We start from the raw sequence: 14,962 nt of genomic DNA, 5'->3' as shown, positions 1-14,962 counted from the left end.
ACGCATATCTTTCACGCTGCCCAAAGCTGCTCGCCTCCCGCACCTACCGACTAATATGCAGGGGCCATAGCTGGAAAAGGGCATGCATGTGTCCTGTGGATTGCCAATTGTAAATCTAGCGCATCCAGAAGCGATTGCGATATGTCTGAGAGAAAATAAGTGTCGGTGTCTCCCAGTCTCTAAATCCCAACCGGGATCAGCTTTCCGGATCTGCTCCACTCTGGTTATTCCCAGCCAGTCTGTCTGGGAATCAGGTGGAACCCTTCCAGCTCTAAGGACAGAACATTTAAACGATGCCCGCCCCCTCCCCCTCCCCCTCCAAAAATAACACATTAACTGCAATGAGAAAATGATCCAGAAGAAGACCTAATAAATTGTTACAGTGTCGGCGAGACGAAAAGGGCCGGCTGCTCAAATTACCTCCAGTTTACCTTAGAGAATAATGATAAAAGCGTGCAGCGCTCTACCTGTGAACAAAACGCGTCCATCTTTATTGCTGATGATAATGGGAGCGCTCCACAGGTGAGCAGTAATTCTTGTTATTCATCCTGGGGGGGGGGGGGGGGGGGGAATTCCAGCCTCAGATGCCGGCTGATCCACCATTTAACAGCTGAATGGTTTGAAAGTAAATTTGCTTACTCGATATGTTAAGGAAACTGGAGTCACGTTTTATTCCGCTTTAATTCGACTCCAATACAGTTTTAGGCTGATTTGAATAGTAAACTAGTAAAAATGGCAAACTATTCATTGCGGTTTTAGATCCGTTTTATGAATCAATTTGCTGATGGGGTTTATTCAATTCAAATTCCAGGAGCAGGTAGTGGTTTGCTGCTTTGTGTCGATTCGTTAGGTCTAATAATTCGATTTCCATCCATCTCTGACTCAGCATTTGACCTCCACGGTGCTTCTGGTAACATGTTTACGTCTAGACAACGGACAACAGTGACAGTCGAGAAAATACACCATCCAGGTTATTACACCGCCTGACCCCAGCGCAGAGAGCTTAAAATGGTCGTGATAATATTCTGGCCACGTTTAATAATTGTGCTGAAATAGGAGAGAGGGGAATCTTGGAGTGATGGCGTGAATGGTAGCGTCCTCAATGCATGGCTGTCATGGGCTGACTAATGTTTTGAATTAAGATGAAATAAAGCCTTTCTGGAAGGGTTAATAGGGTGTTTAGCAAAGATTCTGTAAATAAAGTCAAGCAAAATTGAAACAAGGAAGTTACATTTACTTTAGAGAACACGGAAAGATTAGTTATCCATATAGATATATATTATATATATGGTGTATATGTAACATATATAAACCGTATATATCACACACGTACCATATAGTATATAATTGCATGTTATCATAATGTGATATGATAAATTATAGAATATATAATATATATTATAATATGTTCTACAATATGATATTACTGTATATTTAAGCTGAAGACGCCGATAACGAATACAGGCCTCTCAAATGCTACACATATTGGCATCTCTGTCTGATAGGTGGTTAGAAATAATCGTTTGGCGCACGTTTTGAACGGTATTCGTTTTGTTTTACATTCTTTCAGCAAAGCTAAGGTTTGGGCCGCCAATTTGGAGAGCAAATGGGAAATATAAGAAATGTGTACACTCATTAATTAATGTAGAAAAAGAGATTAAATTATTGGAGCAGACGCTATCATATACAGATCGCCCCCTGCGCTAACAATAAATACACTTATATTCCAAGATATTTAATCCGGTCGAGTTTAACCTGATAAAAAATCGTCAAACAGACAAAATAAAAGAGATCCTTAAATGCCATTATTGAACAAAGAATGGAATGTAACACAATAAATAACCTCGGACCTTTCTACAGGTTAAGGCGTACATCGGAATAATCGGATCAATCATGAAATGGTGGGACTTATTTGAGACGAACTTAAGGCGCAGATGCAAAAAAACACGCACAACGCCTGGATATTTAGAACAGACACGGGTTTTATCAAATTCCCTCCACCAGTGTGGAGCCTGCGGGCAATGGCTGCTCCTTCCCCATTCGCTTCACATCCCATATACCTGCACGTTCATTTTGGGGTTATATATGTAATGTAGGTCTATAACGCAGAGAGGAATACCTGATGTTAAAATGAGTGAAATGAAATTTTTCCTAATATCTGTTCATTTGAATTTGACTGGCGTTTCCTAACACATTTCAATAGTTGCAAGCATTGTTTTACACACGGTTTGGTGATTGTGTCTGTGTGAAGGCGAGTAACCGAGCACTGTGTTGGCTTCAAAAGGTATGCTCTATCCAAAGAAAGTCCTTCTTATTTCACCTTGTGTGTAATTTCACTGGGCTGCAAATTCCCAAGGTCGCAAACTAAGGGAGGATGGATGTCTTCATCAACAATCGTTTTCTGAAGTATCTCCGTGTATCAGGGAATTGTGCAGTTTCTGCAACTTCCCGGGTCGGAGCCTCGCTTTTGTGCGATTAATGGCTCCCCTTGGACAAAGGTGAACAGACGAGGCTCTAAAATAACTGTTTGCACTCGAAGTACGGAATAAGATGGGGGGTGGGGGGGGGGGGACTGGGCTCTCTGATTGGAGCCACGAAGCTGGGAAAATTCTGCGTTCGCTTCCACCCTTAACATTAGCGGGTTTGTGAATATGATTCTGTTTGCACCAAACACATTTAGTTGTTACGTGTAATTTTATATCGAGCCAGAATTAATTGTACATAGTGAAGCACCCTCAAACACTTGCTGTTAGATGATACAATTGCAAATTGTTTTTTGGAAGATGCACCAACTATTTCACCGTCAATTCATGCAGGAGTCAGGGCAGCACAGCGGCGCCTAGGTCCCAGGTTCGATCCCAGCTCTGGGTCAATGTGTGTGGAGTTTGCACATTCTCCCCGTGTTTGCGTGGGTATCGCCCCCTCAACCTAAAGATGTGCAGGGTAGGTGGATTGAACACGTTAAATTGCCACTTAATTGGAAAGAAATGAATTGGGTACACAATTGTTATTTTTTTATTCATGCAGGAGTCAATCAGTTTGGCATCGCTGTTCCTGAGTAATCCAGTAAATCTAATTGAATCTGTACCACACTCATATTACCTTCACATTTACTTATCGTGTACCTGGCCCAGTTCAGATTTGAAGCACTTGTGTTTGGTTTAATTGCTTCCTTCGAGAATGATTACATTGCAGCGTTTTCAGAGTAACTTCATTGCAGTGTTAAAAAAAAAAATTTTTTTAAAGAGCACCCAATTATTATTTTTCCAATTAAGGGGCAATTTACCGCGGCCAATCCACCGAACCTGCACATCTTTGGGTTGTGGAGGTGAAACCAGGCAGACAGGAGGAGACTGTGCAAACTCCACACGGACAATGACCCAGAGCCGGGATTCGAACATTGCAGTGTTAATGTAAGCCTACTTGTGACAATAATAAAGATTCTTATTATTATTTTCCTGCTTGCGATTTTGTCCTGATGTTTAGAGGTACCACAAAGAAAATGGGCCTCAAGAGCAAATATACTCAGAAATGTAAAACATTGCGGTTCTCCTTGTTGTCACTTTTAGCAGATACGTAGCAGCGCACACCACAAGTAGCACCTGTACATATAACAATACTTTCAACCAGACGCGTTAAAATATACAGTTACGGATAAAGCAATCTAACAATTTATTCTAATTTGGAGATGCCGAGATATTTGCTGTTCTGAGCTTTAATTCTCTTGATGCATAAATAAACACTCACTGACAGATAATGTGCATCGCTTATACAGAAAGGAAATCCACCAGCCATTTGTTTCAAGAGTGCAAGCTGTTAAAAATCTTAAACTCTCAAGGACCACCAATAATCTTTTTTTCTAGTGGTCGTTTATATTTCCAGGTGACTTGGTGCTGAAAGACACACTGAATAGCCATAAAGGATCCCTTCCATTTCCCCCCAGATGTTCCCTCAGAAAGATTTCGCCCTTCTTTTGTCCTCTGAAAACAGGCGCGAAGGATTAACATCCTAGCCTGGTACGTGAGATGGGGTGAAGCGCCGGGTAACTCCGGGCGAGGAAAGATTTACCTCAGCAAAAAGCTTTTTCCCAATTGTCTACCTTCTGTTGATTTAGCCGCCGCGTGGCTTTAAAAGCCACCCGTGCAACTCTGAGACAATGTGCGTCGCTAATACTCTGACTCACCCCCCTCGTCGAAATATCATATCACCAAATCGGCACTAAATCAGGCTGCCGACTAGGCGATTTCATTGACCTGGCTTACCCACCCACCCCCAGCTCCACCTCTCTTGTTTGTCTTCCTTACGTTAAACCTGGAGTTAAATTGAGTTTATTTGTAGTGAGGCGACCTTTCAGGTGATTGCTGATGTTCTTTATCTGGTTTAACTATCAGTCTCCTCAGGAAACCTGGAAGGCCATGCATCATTCTTGATAGTGGACACGTGAATGGGTAAAGAGAAGTTTGGAGTGGTGCTGTTGATTGGCCTATTAAAATGTTAAGGCACAACAAACACTTAAATAAAAGGCACGTTAACTGTAGCAAATCGCGTGTATCTACACACCTGCTTCATTAGGAAGTGCGACTCAATGGCGAGGACTTCACGGCAAAGAAAAGGTTATTATTTTAACCCAGGCATCTTTAACAGACAGACAATGGGGTTGGAAGCAGGGATGGGACACGGTGCCACCTTTTATTTAAAAAAAAGAAATCCCAGACAAGGAATTATTGTGTTCTTTACAGGAAGTCCCCTGTGATAATTGTTAGAAGTGCTCAAGATTTCGTGGTCAGAAGTGAAGCGCTTTCAAAGATCTGAACGACTAATTACTATATACCAATGATACCAATATATACCAATAATACCAACAATACCAATATATACCAATAATACCAATATATACCAATAATACCAATATATACCAATATATATTATACCAATAATACCAATATATACCAATAATACCAATATATACCAATAAATACCAATATATATCATACCAACAATACCAATATATACCAATGATACCAATATATACCAATAATACCAATATATACGAAGATATACCAATAATACCAATATACACCAATATATACGAATATATACGAATATATACCACTATATACCAATATATACCAATATATACTAATATACACCAATAATACCAATATATACTAATATATACCAATAATACCAATATATACCAATATGTACCAATAATACCAATATATACCAATAATACCAATATAATGAAAAATGAAAATGAAAATCACTTATTAAGTAGGCTTCAAATGAAGTTACCGTGAAAAGCCCCTAGTCGCCACATTCCGGCGCCTGTTCGGGGAGGCTGGTACGGGAATTGAACCGTGCTGCTGGCCTGCCTTGGTCTGCTTTCAAAGCCAGCGATTTAGCCCTGTGCTAAACCAGCCCCAATATATACCAATGTATACTAATATATACCAATAATACCAATATATACGAATATATACGAATATATACCACTATATACCAATATATACCAACATATACCAATGTATACCACTCTATACCGATATATAATATATATACCAATATATGCCAATAATGCCAATATATGCTAATATATACGAATATATACTGATATATACGAATATATACCAATTTTGTACCAATCTTTACAAACATATTAATTCCAATGAACCCCCAGCAGGCACAAAGCGATGGTATAGTTCCAATCGTAACAGAGTTACTGTAAGGCCACCAGAGGCAGGACAGGAAAAGTGGCCCTGTTCTGCTTTGAAGTACTCTGGAATTACAAATAACATCTTAAAACCTCCGCCACGAAAGCAGCAGGTAAATAGACAACACGGATTTCCATGTTTTGTGAAAATATTGCAGGCCGGTGAGCGTTGGGACCACATTTGTCCCAAAGCTCCCCGGGCCTTCCCGTGTGGGGATGCTGAAGCCGGCACCTGGAAAAGGGCTTGGAAAAAATTGTAAATTGAGGGGGAGGTGGTTGAACAATTTCTAAAGGAGCGGGACACACACATTTGGCCGTTTGCAGAATGGGAGTCTGGGTTTTCCTCGTGTGGTTTTGATATTAGATATTACCGCAGGGGCTGCTTGCTTTGTCTTAACTGCGGAGTGAGCAAAGGAATTCACACCGAGGCATTGCGGAGCAGAGCCATCTCGGAGGTATTATTTTGAATTGATTGTTTCATTCCCTGAACCTTGGGCGAGGATTGCACCTTGGAAACCGCCAGTGTCGATTCGGTGTTGGTGTGTGGGCAGTGGGTTCGGGTCGACGCCTTTTCATTGCATTCCAGACATGTTGCCAATTGCAAGTCAGCGACTCTGATATTTTATGGGGTCCTATTTTAGCAAAACACGGAGCTAAAATAGACCCTGCATAATCGGCATCGCTGCGGGTTTTTCGGGGCCGCTTATGTCAGCGAAATGGATATGATTTTAGCAAGCTGGGGGGCATTTATTTTCTGATACACTGAAGTGCATTTTAATTCGAAATGAAAATGTAACAATGGAGGAAATCCCGGCGTGGGATTGAATACATCAGCGGCTCCTCAAGAATGAATTAACCTCAGTACCTTTACGGGCTGCCCTCCCAAAGTGACAATAAGGCTCACCTAGCTTTGATCAATAACTTCCTTAGCTTTGCTAAGAGACAACTACAGCAGACCCACATTTTAACAACGAACCTTTTTGTGTGCATCCAAAATGTATTCATTTTGCCTTTGCGAGTCTGGATGGACGAGGTACGAGTGTGAAGGAGCCTTTGTGACCGCCAAGTACTTGGCGCGGTTAAACCTTCAAACCCTGAGTGTGCCCGGCTCTCCTCGCAACCTCCTCCCCAGGAAAAGTGCTGCTAAGAAAAGTTCCAGTGGTTCAGATTTATATTTTGCCCGTGCTGGCTGGATCATTTCATTAGAGAGAGAGAGAGATAAATCCCCACTTGCTCCTTTTTTCCTGTTGGCTGAAAGACTCTAAAGCATTCAGGAAACGAGCAAAATGTAAAATCAAGTGGCATTTATGTTAAAAATATATTCAATATCCTGGAGCGCCGCTGTCGGTAACGATTTATAACGCCCTTTAAATACCTTCACTTGTAATTGGAATGCTCCCGATTTTACATTGCAGTTTCAAGTTTGAAGTGATGTAACTGATCTGATCGCATGATTCCTTTGCCTAGGTTGTTATTTTTGCATCTTGATTTTTTTTCTCCCCCCTTAAGGGGAAGGAAATGGCATCTTTCTTTAATAGGTAAACACGTCAGCTCCACTACCTGTCAGCACGGCGTGGCGCTCCTTTCTACACGTGTTAGATTGTTATCAAGTGGCCTTTGGCCACCTTACATCAGCTATACTACATTCAGTGCAGGATAAATGACATACATTCAGCGCCTCGGGACGATTGATTGTGCTTGATGCGCTACATAAATGCAAATGGTCCTTGTCTTCGGGTCGTACCAACAATAGATCAACACCTGCCCCAAACCCGCAACTTCAAGTCACCAGCATCGCAATGTCAACCTTCTGTGGCCACTCCAGTGGGCAGCGGTGAGAAGCGGTCAGAGATATTAATGATATTAGATATGCGACATTAATACCACCAAATCGATTTAGTTTATCTCGCGTCTAATATAAACATTTCGTGACATGCCCTGGTGAAGAACGGCATTTTACAATACTTTATATATGTGTGTGTATATATATAGATGTATTGGTGTAGCGAATAGCTAAAACGGTGTTGATACTCTGTGAGAAAGTGCGCCAACTTGACAAGTGCAGGGTGTGTAATAAGGTGGTGAAAATATGAGATAGACAGGGCAAATACTCTTACCAGACCCGCAGAGTTTTTCTCTTGATGCACAGATCACCCGGGGCATTAATATAGGCAGTGTAGCGACTGACAATGTGAGAAGTCAATTTTAAAATGTGCATTGGCCCTACTTTTTGTTAGTGTTGTTTGTTGTTCATGTAACCCCCCTCCGTTTTCAAAACCGCCGGCCCAATGACATCTCGGCTGAGAGAGAGAGAAAAAAAAGAACAAGTTGGACACACAAAGTGGGGATTTCAAAGTGGGAATTATTGACTGAAACGCCATTCCAATGCTCGGACATCCCATGGCCACCTCCTCTGGGTCTGAGCAGGCGCGGCTTTGGGGGTGTTATTTGACTTTATTATCTTTGCTGGCCGATACACTTCCGCCTGCAAAAACAAACGACGCAAAGCGGCCTCGTCTCTCTGCTGATTACTTTGCATTAGTAACCGGACGGAATTTGACGTTTTCAGCGCTTGTCACAACGATCCATATTTTATCCAGTTAAATCCGTCTACCTTTCCATCGGCGTTTCGTTAAACAGAGAAACACAGATTGCTTTTGGAGGGGGGGGGGGGGGGCGAGATGGGGGGGGGGGGGGGGAATTGACAATTAAAACATACCATGTTACGGTGATAGGATTCAAGCTGAACATGAACAACTTGGTGCAGAACTCGTTGGCGAAGCAACACGAAGGAAGCAGGCAGAGAGAGAGAGGAAGGGAGGGAGCGAACATTAAAGTGAATGTATACATTTTTGGCACTGGAATGTAGCATTCTCGCTAATCATGACATAATTCCGATTGCAAGTTACAACACCCTCTGGGTCACTAAGTAATGATGTCATTTCTTACATAGCTGAGAGTGGAGGAAGCCAAGAACAATACTAATCCTCTTCGGATGGAATTTCCTCTGATATTGGAACAGAATATAGCCTTGAACTGTAGGGAGTGTGTGAGTGAGAGAGAGAGGGAGGGAGAGAGAGAGAGGGGGGGACTGTGTCTGTGTGTGTGTGTGGGGGGGGGGGGGGGTTGGTGATTGAGGGGCGAGACTTTCTCAGTCTGCATCTGGACATTGGACTCTTAACAAGGGATGGAAGTTTGCGGCCGATGTGAAAACAAAAGGCAAGATCCCGCCCGAAACCGCATGGAAACACAGGACTGATTCGGGAAGAGAGTGACACGGAGCATCTGTCATCTGCGCGTTGAAAACAAGAGAATAAAATAGTTTGACCCCGCTCCCCCAAACCTTCCAGCGAGAAACGCGAACCTCCATGCGTTTAACCCCGTGTAAGTCTGGCAGGTCCGCAAACCTTTACTGCTTCTATCTTTCCAAATGGATGAACCTTTGCCTTTGACGATATTTGAACGTGGTTGACGTACTTAGAAGATCGCGGGGCACAGATTCAGCCTAAAATTAACAGGAGACCGCTTGTGTGTGTGTGTGTGTGGGGGGTGGGGGGGGGTCTAGAGGGGATGGTGCTCGAGGTATTTCCAATCGATCTCCGAACGCTTTAAACCAGTTCAGCAATCCAGGCAGAACCCGTGTTTAAAGGCGGAACAGTCGATGTACGGGTTAATCCGGAGTTGGAGCCATCCTTTGGGTTAGTTGTGAGCCCGTCTCAATTTCATTCGCCTCTGAAGTTCGTGCCTGGCTATGTGTGCGCGGGCGAGCGAGGTGCCGGTACAGATTGAGCAGAATGGGCGACTCCGGCTCTGCTTAGACTTGCCCGTGAGTTTGACTGTCAATTTCAAAAGCCCTGCACGAAATACCGGGCCCAGAGTCAGGTATGGGCTGTCAGTAATCTAATGATTCGATCGGCAGGTTGTTGAAAAGACCAATACGGGCCCAGGTGGGCCTGTTACCGCGTTCTTCTGGTTTGAAGTCAAACCTTCCCAGTTCGTGCCCAAGGACAGCAAGATGAGGCTTCAGCTGAGAGTTAATCCCGGTAGAGGCCCCGAGCAAACGGCACATTATAAAAATCCATCAGGTAATAGGAATTGACCCTACTATCCACCCCGCCCCCTCGCAATCTCTGCTCCTCCAGTTCAGGATAAATGAACGTTACAAATTTGCCTTTCCACAATAAAAAAAAACAACTGTTTATTTGAATGGTTTTGAGGGGTTCCCAGCTCCAACTTCACAGTTTAAAAAAAAAACACTGACCCATTAATCAAGCCCGGTTTTCAGTTTAAAGATTTCATTTATAAAGGCCCCTCGTCAACAATGGGAGTTTCTATTCCACGCGTGCTTTTGTCAGACATTGAGACAAAGTTAGACAAATTGTATGCATGTTTCAGAAGGAAGGGCGTTTAACAATACTGGGCCATTTACAGCGGACACAAGCATTGAGAATGTCGGATCTAGTTGAATAACGTCACCTTAAATTCGTATCTTGAAATGTACAATAAGTGTAGCAAACTGGCCGCTTTCAAATGTCTCGTTTCTTGTTGATGGCGGGGTTGAAAAGGACGAACGCTTAACTTGTGCACCGATTGGATGGGCCCGGGAGGTGTAAGACTAAAATATAATGGACATGACGCACAAGACAATTCAACTGATGGTTAATGAGTCAATTAAAACTTTATGGTTAAGGTAAAAATCGATGCGTCATTGGGAGACCAGAGGCACGCGCACAGCCAATAGCAGGGACCACAAAAGAAACACAGAATGTAAAGGGCATTCTTGTGCAGGGACCTTGGGGAGTTGCAAGAGAGGATGCCAAAGACTTTGTGGCGAAAGAAATGTTTGTTTACCACCAATTGCAATGTAAGTATTTCTTTATTCCGAGCAATAATGTCAACTAGTTGCTGAGTAAGAAAGGATTTCATTAATCATTTCTGACAATGTCCGCATTGACTGGGCTTGACAACAGTCAACAGCCTTGACAGGCTAGCTAACTTATTTAAAGGTATTACCAATCCAATAAGATCTCTTGTGTTTAAAGATGTGTTTTTTGCTTGGACCTTTCCCCATGTTGTTTTCCCTCAATTACATTATGGATGAGTGCATTGCAGGTATAGTGCCGGTTTTCAACAATAAGATAGACCCAGGCCCAAAGACAGGGAGTGGGGAGGGGGGACAGCTGGCGTTCGGGGGAAACAAATTCTCCCTCTCTTTAAATGTTCGAATTTTTTGAGAGAGGAAGGAAAAGCCTCCACGAGTTCCTGCGTGTCCTCCCCTCTATCTCTGGCCAGGAGTCTCTGTGGCAGGAGAGTCGCCTTTACTGTATCGCCCCGGTTTGTGGAGGTGGAAAAAGTTCCTCTTGTACCCGGGCGATGCGTTGTATCTTCCACCAGCCTGCAGAGTCATTTAAAAAACAATTTCGACGTGGCAATGATTAAAAATGCCGGTTTTGCCTGGGACATTATACAGTACATGAATCACCCTGTCTTTTTTTATCTGTACGGCTTTGCTTTCAGCTACTTTAAGGCGTAAATACTTCAGTCAAACCAAGGTGCGGATTTAACGCCCTTTTCCTAATGTGGATGGAGGGATTGCGGGAAGTGGAAGCCACCATGAACATCTACCAGTTGATGCTGAAGGCAGACGAGACCCTCTCGCAAGGTGACCTTACAATATGTCTACATTATTGTCTGCCTCGGCGCTCAGCACCGCACATACACAGCGATGTGGGATATTCAAGGGAATCGTGTCTGGTAGTTTTTTAAACAACTTGGCAGAGTCAGTGTCCCGCTTCGGGTGTTATGTTTTAAATACATTTAGAGTGCCCAATTCATTTTTTCCCAATTAAGGGGCAATTTTAGCGTGGCCAATCCACGTGGGCGAGACCCACGCAAGCACGGGGAGAATGTGCAAACTCCACACGGGGATCGAACCTGGGACCTCGGCGCCGTGAGACTGCAGTGCTAACCACTGCGCCACCGCGCTGCCCAGGCGTCCCCTTGTTAACAGGGGCCAAGAGTTGGAGTTGCTTTGACAGGAAGGCTTAACTCGTGAAGGCTTCTTTTGACAATATCTTGCAAAACACCGACAGAATAAAGAAGGCGGCTGTGTTGTATTTTTTTAAGTGGAATCTCTAACTCCGTCCGGTGGGACGCTGTAACCCTGCATGGTTTATTTGCTGCATTAACCGGCAGGGGAAGGTGAAAGCGCTCCGAGTCCTTAAACAACGTCAGCACACGACTTAAACTAGTCATTGCTGCGCGAGTGCTGTGGACAGCATACTGGACATATACTCAGTTTCCCCGTTCAACCAAACTTGTTCATTTTCACAATAGAACCCCCCAGATAAGCAATCTACTGACCCTGGCAGAGTCCTGCATCTCCCAGCACCCAATTTATATCAGAGGTAAATGGGAAATCGGGTCTTTCAATCAGTACAAAGAGCCTTTCCTCTAGGACAGGGCTGAAGGATTTAAGTTCACCTTTACTGATCGAATCTCATGCCATCTCTTAACAGCTGACGGCCAGGCAGCGGGAAGCTCACAGTCATGTTTAACGCGTGTTAGTTTGATCCTGAAACAAGCACAAATGGTTTGAAATTCACCTGGAAAGCGGGCATCAAGGCAGAAATCCCTGGGCGATTTTAATTCAATATGAGTTTGTGAAATCTGAATGGTGGCGTTAAAGCCGCCCTGTTTGATTGAAGATACCGTACAAGATCACGGGGCACTCTGTACTTACTGCATCCCCCACCCCGCTCCCCCACAGCCCACATTTATTTGAAAAACGATCGTGATCTTAAGCGGGTGTCAACATTTCTCCAAATACTGGTGGGAGCTGGGAGGTAATGTGGGTGTGTGGCTGGGGAAGGCGAGAGGGAGCGAGCAGGTAAGCGAGGCGATGCTGTCTAGTCTCGACCTGTGCTGTGTGTCAATCCCGTCCAAATTGCTGTTCCAATCCAAGGTGAAGTGGAACTTTCCAGCAGGGAATCGGAGGAGGCTCTGACAGCGGCGCAGAAACAATTCACCCCGGGGGAGTCGGGAGGGGGGGGGGGGGGGGGGGAGGGTTGTGTGGCTCCAGGTGATTGAGTGAGAATCCACGGGACGCGCCATAAGCAGACTGAAGTTACTGAGGAAGGATCCTCACTGGGGAATGTGTCACATTCTCGGAGTTAGTTTGCACAACGGAGAAACTGATGTCCCCAATCTGTCCCCAGTGGACAGTGAAGCCAGATCGGCCACTTTGCGCTTTGCTACCCCCCCCCCCCCTCACTCCCCCTCTCACTCCCCCCCTCGCTCCCCTCTCACCCCCTCACTCCCCTCTCACTCTCCCCTCTCACTCCCCTCTCACCCCCTCACTCCCCTCTCACACCCTCACTCCCCTCTCACTCCCCTCTCACTCCCCCCTCTCACTCCCCTCTCACCCCCTCACTCCCCTCTCACCCCCTCACTCCCCCACACACTCCCCTCTCACCCCCTCACTCCCCTCTCACTCCCTCTCACTCCCCCCTCACTCCCCTCTCACTCCCTCACTCGCCTCTCACCCCCCTCACTCCCCTCTCACTCCCCTCACTCGCCTCTCACCCCCCTCACTCGCCTCTCACCCCCTCACTCCCCTCTCACCCCCCTCACTCCCTCTCACTCCCTCTCACTCCCCCCTCACTCCCCTCACTCGCCTCTCACCCCCCTCACTCCCTCTCACTCCCCTCACTCGCCTCTCACTCCCTCACTCGCCTCTCACCCCCCTCACTCCCCTCTCACTCCCTCTCACTCCCCTCACTCGCCTCTCACTCCCCTCACTCGCCCTCTCACTCCCTCTCACCCCCTCACCCCCTCCCTCACTCCCCTCTCACTCCCCCCTCTCACTCCCACCCACCCCTCCCCCACCCCCAGGACAGGAGCGTTAGAGGGAGACCCAGGTTCCAGTGCCGGTTCCAGACTGAATCACGCCAGGCGAGTATTTCCCACTCTCTCGTCTCCCTTTCTGGTCGGACTTTATTTTTTTTTTAAAAAGTTTGCTCCTTGATTGACAGCAACTCGGTCAAATAAAACATCACATGGGAAGCATATTTGTAGCATTGCCGGGGTTCTTGTTCGGGGTGGGGGTGGGGAGAGGCAGATAGAGGGCGGGGTGGGACCAAGCCGCCTGCAACACTTTTTCTTGCTGTCGCTCATTGAGCTGGGGCCTGTGTATGCTGCTGACAGGGAGCTGTGAATGAGACTTCCTCAATGCACAGCGCCGGCTCGCGGGCCGGGGAGGGGAAAGGAAAGGGGGGGAGGAGAGGGGGGAGGAGATGACCATACGGAATTCAGCCCCTTAAACACGTATTCCCCCTCCAAAAAAAAAAACCTCCCAAATGAACACATCCTTCTAGGAGAATGGCCCAACATGTTGGAGGTAATAACAAAACGATCGAGACTTCTAGGACACTGAACACCACCCGGTGGGCCCACCCCGTGTAACTTTTTTTTTTAACTGGGGAAAGACGAGAGAGCTTTATTTCTATTAAAACAAATCTCAGGGAGATCCGTGGCTTAAAAAAAAGTAAGGTTAAACTGGGATCTCTTGTGTTTGGTTGCAGTTTGTAAAAGGGAAACAGGAGGAAGGCGGGGAAAATTGGAGCGCTTTTAGACTCCTCTCTCATGGAGGCAAAAACAGTCCCTCTCACTCCCAAGGCAAACGCTTTCAGTATTGCCTCTCTGATTAACAGCGGCCCATCAACCAGGAAACGAAGCGATTCTGCAAAGTCCTGCCTTCGGCAAGCACTTCGACCCCAGTCTAACTGGCAGTAGGATGCATTTTAGCACCGTGACCAGGGACATGGAAGGTAGGTGATAGAGCAGCCCGGTTTCGGCACACGTTTAATTGAGAGAAAAGCTGGGTTCTAGTGAACACCTCTCCTCCCTCCCTCCCCTCCCTCCCTCTCCCCGAGATCGGTTACGCAATATTCAGGAACTCATTCGCTGCCCACACTGCAGTCCCCAGCTCTCCTAATCGCTTGTGAAATTTGGATCTGGTGTGTGTCATTTCTCCCCCCCCCCCCATTCCCTTTAGCATTGAATGTGAAATGTGTCGAAAACGCCCCCCCCCTCCCAAAAGAAACCCCAATGTGTGGTATCTGATTATATCAGTGTTTGGGGTTAATTTGACAAATCAGCCCTGATGTCACTTATTTAGTGATGGTGGTTTGCTGTTTGTTATTTACCGGGACGATTCCCAATGCAAATCTATTGTTCAAATTGTACTTT

At 45.5% G+C, this 14,962-nt stretch overlaps 1 long non-coding RNA gene across 6 annotated transcripts; it reads left to right on the top strand.

Moving 5' to 3' along the window:
* Nucleotides 1–5,738: 5,738 nt before the first annotated feature.
* Nucleotides 5,739–14,541, top strand: LOC140388816 (uncharacterized). Of its 6 annotated transcripts, none has more exons than XR_011934286.1 (4): nucleotides 5,739–5,826; nucleotides 10,404–10,577; nucleotides 11,231–11,375; nucleotides 14,425–14,541. It is a non-coding gene; the product is annotated as an uncharacterized lncRNA (long non-coding RNA). The 6 variants fall into 6 exon arrangements; XR_011934285.1 differs by lacking the exon at nucleotides 5,739–5,826 and adding an exon at nucleotides 6,095–6,168; XR_011934279.1 differs by lacking the exon at nucleotides 5,739–5,826 and adding an exon at nucleotides 8,881–9,097.
* The last annotated feature ends 421 nt before the right edge of the window (nucleotides 14,542–14,962 follow it).

The sequence above is a fragment of the Scyliorhinus torazame genome, chromosome 1 (genome assembly GCF_047496885.1).
Source record: "Scyliorhinus torazame isolate Kashiwa2021f chromosome 1, sScyTor2.1, whole genome shotgun sequence".
NCBI lineage: Eukaryota > Metazoa > Chordata > Chondrichthyes > Carcharhiniformes > Scyliorhinidae > Scyliorhinus > Scyliorhinus torazame.
The sequence above is the reverse complement of the archived record's forward strand: the minus strand, read 5'-3'. Positions and strand labels throughout refer to the sequence as shown.